This window comes from Mytilus trossulus, chromosome 4 (genome assembly GCF_036588685.1).
Source record: "Mytilus trossulus isolate FHL-02 chromosome 4, PNRI_Mtr1.1.1.hap1, whole genome shotgun sequence".
Lineage (NCBI taxonomy): Eukaryota > Metazoa > Mollusca > Bivalvia > Mytilida > Mytilidae > Mytilus > Mytilus trossulus.
In genome coordinates this window covers 46967664-46979925 of record NC_086376.1, presented here as the reverse complement: position 1 = coordinate 46979925, position 12262 = coordinate 46967664, and the positions used below count along the sequence as shown (strand labels likewise).

The 12262-nt window shown below is 31.0% G+C and overlaps 1 long non-coding RNA gene across 4 annotated transcripts; it reads right to left on the bottom strand.

Annotated features, from left to right (window-relative positions):
- Nucleotides 1–1063: 1063 nt before the first annotated feature.
- On the bottom strand, nt 1064–11216 carry LOC134715400 (uncharacterized). Of its 4 annotated transcripts, none has more exons than XR_010106691.1 (13): nt 11072–11216; nt 10642–10719; nt 9986–10076; nt 8867–8944; nt 8211–8301; nt 7092–7169; nt 6436–6526; nt 5317–5394; nt 4661–4751; nt 3542–3619; nt 2886–2976; nt 1767–1844; nt 1064–1201 (listed from the first exon to the last, which is right to left on the bottom strand). It is a non-coding gene; the product is annotated as an uncharacterized LOC134715400 (long non-coding RNA). The 4 variants fall into 4 exon arrangements; XR_010106692.1 differs by lacking the exon at nt 11072–11216 and adding an exon at nt 10864–10960; XR_010106693.1 differs by lacking the exons at nt 9986–10076; nt 10642–10719; nt 11072–11216 and adding an exon at nt 9297–9447.
- Nucleotides 11217–12262: the final 1046 nt, after the last annotated feature.

Sequence of the window (12262 nt, the reverse complement as noted above, 5' to 3'; positions counted from 1 at the left end):
TTTTTTTGCTGTTAATTTCTGTTTAAAGTTCTCTCTATTTTCTTTAATAGTTTTTGCCCTAAACACAAAAACCAGTAATACAAATTTCAAGTAAGGCAAACCAACTATAAAAAGTAAACCAAGAATTTAGACAGAATTTTGCTTACTTGTTGATCATTTTGCTATGTAAAGTTTCTATCTATTTATATCAAATATAGTTATCATATTACTCAAAGTATGTGAGAAATTAACATGACAATTTTTTTTACTATTTTTGAGCACTGTGAAAAGAAACAAGGATTTGTATAGTATAAATCCTTGATGGAAATGAGGTCAAGGACAATGGACATATGACAAACAGTTAAGGTGTAATACCACCATTGATTTTTCCCTATTAGTCTTTGTTAAATTGGTACTTTTAAAAAAAATGTACAGAATTTACCTTTATTTCAACCAAAGAAATACTTTGCATGAATAAAGTTTAATCCTTTCCAGTGCTACAGTGAAAATTTCACACTACATTTCATTGCATATAAGAAAGTAACCTGCACCGGAAGTAAACAATCACATTTTTACCAGATTATTTACTGGTTACCTGCTTTGGCAACTATGTAACCTTAACTTTCCAAAATATTTTATAAGACCATCAAATAAAAAAAGAATGATGCTTTCAGACACCCAACATACATGTTTATGACTCAGAAAAATTTAAGTGCATTGAAATGCAGGGTTAATTTTCTACAACTGTCAAATTCAAGGGAATATTTTTTTAGACCTACTTTCGTATGCAACCGGATGTGGCGTATCATGATTTGGTGGTATTACACCTAAAGAACACCTAAATGTCAAATAAACTTAATGTGATTTTTTTCCCTCCAATTGCAAGTTATTTCAAGCATAACTGCCAAGTTTTGTCTCAGTCAGATCTATAGTTTCAGAGAAAATCACTATAATGTAAGGCCATATCCTACGGCAATTTCAGTCTAATTTCTTCGACAAATCCAAATTTCAGTGTATCATTATAAAATGCAGTGTTGACTAATATCTGATCAAAAACTCATGATCTATGCATTCAAACAATTAAATAGAATACAAAAGACAACTTTTAGATGATAAACAATTTTATTGCACCTTTTAGAGTTCATTTGAAGGTCTGTTTTGGTCTGTTTTGGTCCATTTTTCCTCCTTCCTTCCTTTTTCATCAAAACTTGATATCTTTTGTCTAAAAAATAAAACAAATGTGATTATTTCCCCACAAAAATGATATAAATGTAATGTTAAATCAATAATTAAAAAGTTTTAGCTGAAAGAACTGTCTCTATAAATGTTAACAGTCTACACGGAAGTTTCTAGAAGCCCTTATGTGTAACTCGAGTTTTTAGTCTGTTCGCCTAGTGTGACAAATAACGGTTCCCTTTCAGTCAAACATTTATTGTTACTGGTATCAAAGTCTTTTTATTTACTCATAACAGTATATTTCTAATAGATTTACACAAAGTGTCCACTTTCTTGTATTTTACATTAGAAAATGGGGAGAAAGAGTAATAAAAAATACCTCAAAATGTTTTTAAAAAGGGTTATGTCCCTTGGAATGCTGGTACAAAAAATAATTGGTAAGAATTATAAAGTTTAAGTATGTGAGACTGGATTCTGATGTGTATAAATCCAGGGCAAATAAGTGTTTAGATGATTTATTGTCTGTGCAAAATGTAGATGGCACAATGGCAAATTGTAAACTTATGCGGCCAAAAAAAAACACAAAAAACATGATGATAGTTGATACTTACTTTAATGCTGAAGTGTCATCTGCAGACCAATTCACATATAAGATTTTTCAACAGAATGCTCTTCAGAACATGTGAACACTGAAATAAAAAATTCACATGTTGTATAAACAAAACTGTTAGGGTATTATTTAAAATTTAACACAGTAAACTAAATACAGCTTTGTCTGTCCACCCATTTGACTTAGAAAACACCCGTAAACCCCCATTTCAAGGCAATTTTACCTCAAACGTGCTTTCTGTGTCTCAATCCATTCCGAATAGTCCATGTTTACAATGTATGAACTGGTTTATTAATAACTTTTAAAAATGAAAGTACAATAAGGTCACGAGTGCACATGTAGTTTCCCTAAATAGGTGTAATACCACCATTGATTTTTCCCTATTAGTCTTTGTTAAATTGGTACTTTTAAAAAAAATGTACAGAATTTACCTTTATTTCAACCAAAGAAATACTTTGCATGAATAAAGTTTAATCCTTTCCAGTGCTACAGTGAAAATTTCACACTACATTTCATTGCATATAAGAAAGTAACCTGCACCGGAAGTAAACAATCACATTTTTACCAGATTATTTACTGGTTACCTGCTTTGGCAACTATGTAACCTTAACTTTCCAAAATATTTTATAAGACCATCAAATAAAAAAAGAATGATGCTTTCAGACACCCAACATACATGTTTATGACTCAGAAAAATTTAAGTGCATTGAAATGCAGGGTTAATTTTCTACAACTGTCAAATTCAAGGGAATATTTTTTTAGACCTACTTTCGTATGCAACCGGATGTGGCGTATCATGATTTGGTGGTATTACACCTAAAGAACACCTAAATGTCAAATAAACTTAATGTGATTTTTTTCCCTCCAATTGCAAGTTATTTCAAGCATAACTGCCAAGTTTTGTCTCAGTCAGATCTATAGTTTCAGAGAAAATCACTATAATGTAAGGCCATATCCTACGGCAATTTCAGTCTAATTTCTTCGACAAATCCAAATTTCAGTGTATCATTATAAAATGCAGTGTTGACTAATATCTGATCAAAAACTCATGATCTATGCATTCAAACAATTAAATAGAATACAAAAGACAACTTTTAGATGATAAACAATTTTATTGCACCTTTTAGAGTTCATTTGAAGGTCTGTTTTGGTCTGTTTTGGTCCATTTTTCCTCCTTCCTTCCTTTTTCATCAAAACTTGATATCTTTTGTCTAAAAAATAAAACAAATGTGATTATTTCCCCACAAAAATGATATAAATGTAATGTTAAATCAATAATTAAAAAGTTTTAGCTGAAAGAACTGTCTCTATAAATGTTAACAGTCTACACGGAAGTTTCTAGAAGCCCTTATGTGTAACTCGAGTTTTTAGTCTGTTCGCCTAGTGTGACAAATAACGGTTCCCTTTCAGTCAAACATTTATTGTTACTGGTATCAAAGTCTTTTTATTTACTCATAACAGTATATTTCTAATAGATTTACACAAAGTGTCCACTTTCTTGTATTTTACATTAGAAAATGGGGAGAAAGAGTAATAAAAAATACCTCAAAATGTTTTTAAAAAGGGTTATGTCCCTTGGAATGCTGGTACAAAAAATAATTGGTAAGAATTATAAAGTTTAAGTATGTGAGACTGGATTCTGATGTGTATAAATCCAGGGCAAATAAGTGTTTAGATGATTTATTGTCTGTGCAAAATGTAGATGGCACAATGGCAAATTGTAAACTTATGCGGCCAAAAAAAACCACAAAAAACATGATGATAGTTGATACTTACTTTAATGCTGAAGTGTCATCTGCAGACCAATTCACATATAAGATTTTTCAACAGAATGCTCTTCAGAACATGTGAACACTGAAATAAAAAATTCACATGTTGTATAAACAAAACTGTTAGGGTATTATTTAAAATTTAACACAGTAAACTAAATACAGCTTTGTCTGTCCACCCATTTGACTTAGAAAACACCCGTAAACCCCCATTTCAAGGCAATTTTACCTCAAACGTGCTTTCTGTGTCTCAATCCATTCCGAATAGTCCATGTTTACAATGTATGAACTGGTTTATTAATAACTTTTAAAAATGAAAGTACAATAAGGTCACGAGTGCACATGTAGTTTCCCTAAATAGGTGTAATACCACCATTGATTTTTCCCTATTAGTCTTTGTTAAATTGGTACTTTTAAAAAAAATGTACAGAATTTACCTTTATTTCAACCAAAGAAATACTTTGCATGAATAAAGTTTAATCCTTTCCAGTGCTACAGTGAAAATTTCACACTACATTTCATTGCATATAAGAAAGTAACCTGCACCGGAAGTAAACAATCACATTTTTACCAGATTATTTACTGGTTACCTGCTTTGGCAACTATGTAACCTTAACTTTCCAAAATATTTTATAAGACCATCAAATAAAAAAAGAATGATGCTTTCAGACACCCAACATACATGTTTATGACTCAGAAAAATTTAAGTGCATTGAAATGCAGGGTTAATTTTCTACAACTGTCAAATTCAAGGGAATATTTTTTTAGACCTACTTTCGTATGCAACCGGATGTGGCGTATCATGATTTGGTGGTATTACACCTAAAGAACACCTAAATGTCAAATAAACTTAATGTGATTTTTTTCCCTCCAATTGCAAGTTATTTCAAGCATAACTGCCAAGTTTTGTCTCAGTCAGATCTATAGTTTCAGAGAAAATCACTATAATGTAAGGCCATATCCTACGGCAATTTCAGTCTAATTTCTTCGACAAATCCAAATTTCAGTGTATCATTATAAAATGCAGTGTTGACTAATATCTGATCAAAAACTCATGATCTATGCATTCAAACAATTAAATAGAATACAAAAGACAACTTTTAGATGATAAACAATTTTATTGCACCTTTTAGAGTTCATTTGAAGGTCTGTTTTGGTCTGTTTTGGTCCATTTTTCCTCCTTCCTTCCTTTTTCATCAAAACTTGATATCTTTTGTCTAAAAAATAAAACAAATGTGATTATTTCCCCACAAAAATGATATAAATGTAATGTTAAATCAATAATTAAAAAGTTTTAGCTGAAAGAACTGTCTCTATAAATGTTAACAGTCTACACGGAAGTTTCTAGAAGCCCTTATGTGTAACTCGAGTTTTTAGTCTGTTCGCCTAGTGTGACAAATAACGGTTCCCTTTCAGTCAAACATTTATTGTTACTGGTATCAAAGTCTTCTTATTTACTCATAACAGTATATTTCTAATAGATTTACACAAAGTGTCCACTTTCTTGTATTTTACATTAGAAAATGGGGAGAAAGAGTAATAAAAAATACCTCAAAATGTTTTTAAAAAGGGTTATGTCCCTTGGAATGCTGGTACAAAAAATAATTGGTAAGAATTATAAAGTTTAAGTATGTGAGACTGGATTCTGATGTGTATAAATCCAGGGCAAATAAGTGTTTAGATGATTTATTGTCTGTGCAAAATGTAGATGGCACAATGGCAAATTGTAAACTTATGCGGCCAAAAAAAAACACAAAAAACATGATGATAGTTGATACTTACTTTAATGCTGAAGTGTCATCTGCAGACCAATTCACATATAAGATTTTTCAACAGAATGCTCTTCAGAACATGTGAACACTGAAATAAAAAATTCACATGTTGTATAAACAAAACTGTTAGGGTATTATTTAAAATTTAACACAGTAAACTAAATACAGCTTTGTCTGTCCACCCATTTGACTTAGAAAACACCCGTAAACCCCCATTTCAAGGCAATTTTACCTCAAACGTGCTTTCTGTGTCTCAATCCATTCCGAATAGTCCATGTTTACAATGTATGAACTGGTTTATTAATAACTTTTAAAAATGAAAGTACAATAAGGTCACGAGTGCACATGTAGTTTCCCTAAATAGGTGTAATACCACCATTGATTTTTCCCTATTAGTCTTTGTTAAATTGGTACTTTTAAAAAAAATGTACAGAATTTACCTTTATTTCAACCAAAGAAATACTTTGCATGAATAAAGTTTAATCCTTTCCAGTGCTACAGTGAAAATTTCACACTACATTTCATTGCATATAAGAAAGTAACCTGCACCGGAAGTAAACAATCACATTTTTACCAGATTATTTACTGGTTACCTGCTTTGGCAACTATGTAACCTTAACTTTCCAAAATATTTTATAAGACCATCAAATAAAAAAAGAATGATGCTTTCAGACACCCAACATACATGTTTATGACTCAGAAAAATTTAAGTGCATTGAAATGCAGGGTTAATTTTCTACAACTGTCAAATTCAAGGGAATATTTTTTTAGACCTACTTTCGTATGCAACCGGATGTGGCGTATCATGATTTGGTGGTATTACACCTAAAGAACACCTAAATGTCAAATAAACTTAATGTGATTTTTTTCCCTCCAATTGCAAGTTATTTCAAGCATAACTGCCAAGTTTTGTCTCAGTCAGATCTATAGTTTCAGAGAAAATCACTATAATGTAAGGCCATATCCTACGGCAATTTCAGTCTAATTTCTTCGACAAATCCAAATTTCAGTGTATCATTATAAAATGCAGTGTTGACTAATATCTGATCAAAAACTCATGATCTATGCATTCAAACAATTAAATAGAATACAAAAGACAACTTTTAGATGATAAACAATTTTATTGCACCTTTTAGAGTTCATTTGAAGGTCTGTTTTGGTCTGTTTTGGTCCATTTTTCCTCCTTCCTTCCTTTTTCATCAAAACTTGATATCTTTTGTCTAAAAAATAAAACAAATGTGATTATTTCCCCACAAAAATGATATAAATGTAATGTTAAATCAATAATTAAAAAGTTTTAGCTGAAAGAACTGTCTCTATAAATGTTAACAGTCTACACGGAAGTTTCTAGAAGCCCTTATGTGTAACTCGAGTTTTTAGTCTGTTCGCCTAGTGTGACAAATAACGGTTCCCTTTCAGTCAAACATTTATTGTTACTGGTATCAAAGTCTTTTTATTTACTCATAACAGTATATTTCTAATAGATTTACACAAAGTGTCCACTTTCTTGTATTTTACATTAGAAAATGGGGAGAAAGAGTAATAAAAAATACCTCAAAATGTTTTTAAAAAGGGTTATGTCCCTTGGAATGCTGGTACAAAAAATAATTGGTAAGAATTATAAAGTTTAAGTATGTGAGACTGGATTCTGATGTGTATAAATCCAGGGCAAATAAGTGTTTAGATGATTTATTGTCTGTGCAAAATGTAGATGGCACAATGGCAAATTGTAAACTTATGCGGCCAAAAAAAACCACAAAAAACATGATGATAGTTGATACTTACTTTAATGCTGAAGTGTCATCTGCAGACCAATTCACATATAAGATTTTTCAACAGAATGCTCTTCAGAACATGTGAACACTGAAATAAAAAATTCACATGTTGTATAAACAAAACTGTTAGGGTATTATTTAAAATTTAACACAGTAAACTAAATACAGCTTTGTCTGTCCACCCATTTGACTTAGAAAACACCCGTAAACCCCCATTTCAAGGCAATTTTACCTCAAACGTGCTTTCTGTGTCTCAATCCATTCCGAATAGTCCATGTTTACAATGTATGAACTGGTTTATTAATAACTTTTAAAAATGAAAGTACAATAAGGTCACGAGTGCACATGTAGTTTCCCTAAATAGGTGTAATACCACCATTGATTTTTCCCTATTAGTCTTTGTTAAATTGGTACTTTTAAAAAAAATGTACAGAATTTACCTTTATTTCAACCAAAGAAATACTTTGCATGAATAAAGTTTAATCCTTTCCAGTGCTACAGTGAAAATTTCACACTACATTTCATTGCATATAAGAAAGTAACCTGCACCGGAAGTAAACAATCACATTTTTACCAGATTATTTACTGGTTACCTGCTTTGGCAACTATGTAACCTTAACTTTCCAAAATATTTTATAAGACCATCAAATAAAAAAAGAATGATGCTTTCAGACACCCAACATACATGTTTATGACTCAGAAAAATTTAAGTGCATTGAAATGCAGGGTTAATTTTCTACAACTGTCAAATTCAAGGGAATATTTTTTTAGACCTACTTTCGTATGCAACCGGATGTGGCGTATCATGATTTGGTGGTATTACACCTAAAGAACACCTAAATGTCAAATAAACTTAATGTGATTTTTTTCCCTCCAATTGCAAGTTATTTCAAGCATAACTGCCAAGTTTTGTCTCAGTCAGATCTATAGTTTCAGAGAAAATCACTATAATGTAAGGCCATATCCTACGGCAATTTCAGTCTAATTTCTTCGACAAATCCAAATTTCAGTGTATCATTATAAAATGCAGTGTTGACTAATATCTGATCAAAAACTCATGATCTATGCATTCAAACAATTAAATAGAATACAAAAGACAACTTTTAGATGATAAACAATTTTATTGCACCTTTTAGAGTTCATTTGAAGGTCTGTTTTGGTCTGTTTTGGTCCATTTTTCCTCCTTCCTTCCTTTTTCATCAAAACTTGATATCTTTTGTCTAAAAAATAAAACAAATGTGATTATTTCCCCACAAAAATGATATAAATGTAATGTTAAATCAATAATTAAAAAGTTTTAGCTGAAAGAACTGTCTCTATAAATGTTAACAGTCTACACGGAAGTTTCTAGAAGCCCTTATGTGTAACTCGAGTTTTTAGTCTGTTCGCCTAGTGTGACAAATAACGGTTCCCTTTCAGTCAAACATTTATTGTTACTGGTATCAAAGTCTTTTTATTTACTCATAACAGTATATTTCTAATAGATTTACACAAAGTGTCCACTTTCTTGTATTTTACATTAGAAAATGGGGAGAAAGAGTAATAAAAAATACCTCAAAATGTTTTTAAAAAGGGTTATGTCCCTTGGAATGCTGGTACAAAAAATAATTGGTAAGAATTATAAAGTTTAAGTATGTGAGACTGGATTCTGATGTGTATAAATCCAGGGCAAATAAGTGTTTAGATGATTTATTGTCTGTGCAAAATGTAGATGGCACAATGGCAAATTGTAAACTTATGCGGCCAAAAAAAAACACAAAAAACATGATGATAGTTGATACTTACTTTAATGCTGAAGTGTCATCTGCAGACCAATTCACATATAAGATTTTTCAACAGAATGCTCTTCAGAACATGTGAACACTGAAATAAAAAATTCACATGTTGTATAAACAAAACTGTTAGGGTATTATTTAAAATTTAACACAGTAAACTAAATACAGCTTTGTCTGTCCACCCATTTGACTTAGAAAACACCCGTAAACCCCCATTTCAAGGCAATTTTACCTCAAACGTGCTTTCTGTGTCTCAATCCATTCCGAATAGTCCATGTTTACAATGTATGAACTGGTTTATTAATAACTTTTAAAAATGAAAGTACAATAAGGTCACGAGTGCACATGTAGTTTCCCTAAATAGGTGTAATACCACCATTGATTTTTCCCTATTAGTCTTTGTTAAATTGGTACTTTTAAAAAAAATGTACAGAATTTACCTTTATTTCAACCAAAGAAATACTTTGCATGAATAAAGTTTAATCCTTTCCAGTGCTACAGTGAAAATTTCACACTACATTTCATTGCATATAAGAAAGTAACCTGCACCGGAAGTAAACAATCACATTTTTACCAGATTATTTACTGGTTACCTGCTTTGGCAACTATGTAACCTTAACTTTCCAAAATATTTTATAAGACCATCAAATAAAAAAAGAATGATGCTTTCAGACACCCAACATACATGTTTATGACTCAGAAAAATTTAAGTGCATTGAAATGCAGGGTTAATTTTCTACAACTGTCAAATTCAAGGGAATATTTTTTTAGACCTACTTTCGTATGCAACCGGATGTGGCGTATCATGATTTGGTGGTATTACACCTAAAGAACACCTAAATGTCAAATAAACTTAATGTGATTTTTTTCCCTCCAATTGCAAGTTATTTCAAGCATAACTGCCAAGTTTTGTCTCAGTCAGATCTATAGTTTCAGAGAAAATCACTATAATGTAAGGCCATATCCTACGGCAATTTCAGTCTAATTTCTTCGACAAATCCAAATTTCAGTGTATCATTATAAAATGCAGTGTTGACTAATATCTGATCAAAAACTCATGATCTATGCATTCAAACAATTAAATAGAATACAAAAGACAACTTTTAGATGATAAACAATTTTATTGCACCTTTTAGAGTTCATTTGAAGGTCTGTTTTGGTCTGTTTTGGTCCATTTTTCCTCCTTCCTTCCTTTTTCATCAAAACTTGATATCTTTTGTCTAAAAAATAAAACAAATGTGATTATTTCCCCACAAAAATGATATAAATGTAATGTTAAATCAATAATTAAAAAGTTTTAGCTGAAAGAACTGTCTCTATAAATGTTAACAGTCTACACGGAAGTTTCTAGAAGCCCTTATGTGTAACTCGAGTTTTTAGTCTGTTCGCCTAGTGTGACAAATAACGGTTCCCTTTCAGTCAAACATTTATTGTTACTGGTATCAAAGTCTTTTTATTTACTCATAACAGTATATTTCTAATAGATTTACACAAAGTGTCCACTTTCTTGTATTTTACATTAGAAAATGGGGAGAAAGAGTAATAAAAAATACCTCAAAATGTTTTTAAAAAGGGTTATGTCCCTTGGAATGCTGGTACAAAAAATAATTGGTAAGAATTATAAAGTTTAAGTATGTGAGACTGGATTCTGATGTGTATAAATCCAGGGCAAATAAGTGTTTAGATGATTTATTGTCTGTGCAAAATGTAGATGGCACAATGGCAAATTGTAAACTTATGCGGCCAAAAAAAAACACAAAAAACATGATGATAGTTGATACTTACTTTAATGCTGAAGTGTCATCTGCAGACCAATTCACATATAAGATTTTTCAACAGAATGCTCTTCAGAACATGTGAACACTGAAATAAAAAATTCACATGTTGTATAAACAAAACTGTTAGGGTATTATTTAAAATTTAACACAGTAAACTAAATACAGCTTTGTCTGTCCACCCATTTGACTTAGAAAACACCCGTAAACCCCCATTTCAAGGCAATTTTACCTCAAACGTGCTTTCTGTGTCTCAATCCATTCCGAATAGTCCATGTTTACAATGTATGAACTGGTTTATTAATAACTTTTAAAAATGAAAGTACAATAAGGTCACGAGTGCACATGTAGTTTCCCTAAATAGGTGTAATACCACCATTGATTTTTCCCTATTAGTCTTTGTTAAATTGGTACTTTTAAAAAAAATGTACAGAATTTACCTTTATTTCAACCAAAGAAATACTTTGCATGAATAAAGTTTAATCCTTTCCAGTGCTACAGTGAAAATTTCACACTACATTTCATTGCATATAAGAAAGTAACCTGCACCGGAAGTAAACAATCACATTTTTACCAGATTATTTACTGGTTACCTGCTTTGGCAACTATGTAACCTTAACTTTCCAAAATATTTTATAAGACCATCAAATAAAAAAAGAATGATGCTTTCAGACACCCAACATACATGTTTATGACTCAGAAAAATTTAAGTGCATTGAAATGCAGGGTTAATTTTCTACAACTGTCAAATTCAAGGGAATATTTTTTTAGACCTACTTTCGTATGCAACCGGATGTGGCGTATCATGATTTGGTGGTATTACACCTAAACTTCATAACATAAGGTATCAGTATATATTGAATGAAGCACCCATATCTTCAACCTTCTAAAATGTAAAGTTTCATACAAATAGTTTATTTTGTAGTCGCTTCTGTCTCAGACAATACAAAAACTAGGTATTGCATGAAATGTCCTATCATATTGTGTTGAAGTGTTAGCATACCTTTTTAATTATTTTTTTTTTTTATCAAAATGATCTCCTAAGCGCAGCTTGATACAACCACAGAGTTTGGTTCAAACCATGATCAGTTTGGGCATGTATGGACACAACATTTAAGCTTAAAATAACTCTGAATTTGGATTGTGATTGAATATATGAGACAGCATAGGTTATTGACATAAAATAAATGTGGTCACACAACTGAAAATTTTGAAATAAGGCATTAACCTCTTATGGTTCAATATCCAAAATCCAAGTACATGGTTAGAATCAGCATATAAACAAACCCAAAGAATTCAATTTTTGTTGAAATCAAACAAAATTTTAATTTTGGACCCTGATTTGAATCAACTTGAAAATTTTGTCTTGAAATCCAAAATTAAATCTGGGATATTAGAGTCAGCATTTCAAAGTATATTCAAGTTATGTTGATAACAAGCAATTTCTGACCCCAAATTTGGATCAACTTGAAAAGTGAACAAAATCAAAACACAAACTTAAGTTAAAAGAACAGAAACAAACAAATCAGCAATTTTTCATTCGTAAATGTGCAAAACTCCATAACTGTAAAATTGATGCCACTAAAATTCACACTGGGTTTATGTGTTGTAGTAATCACCATTGTGCACAA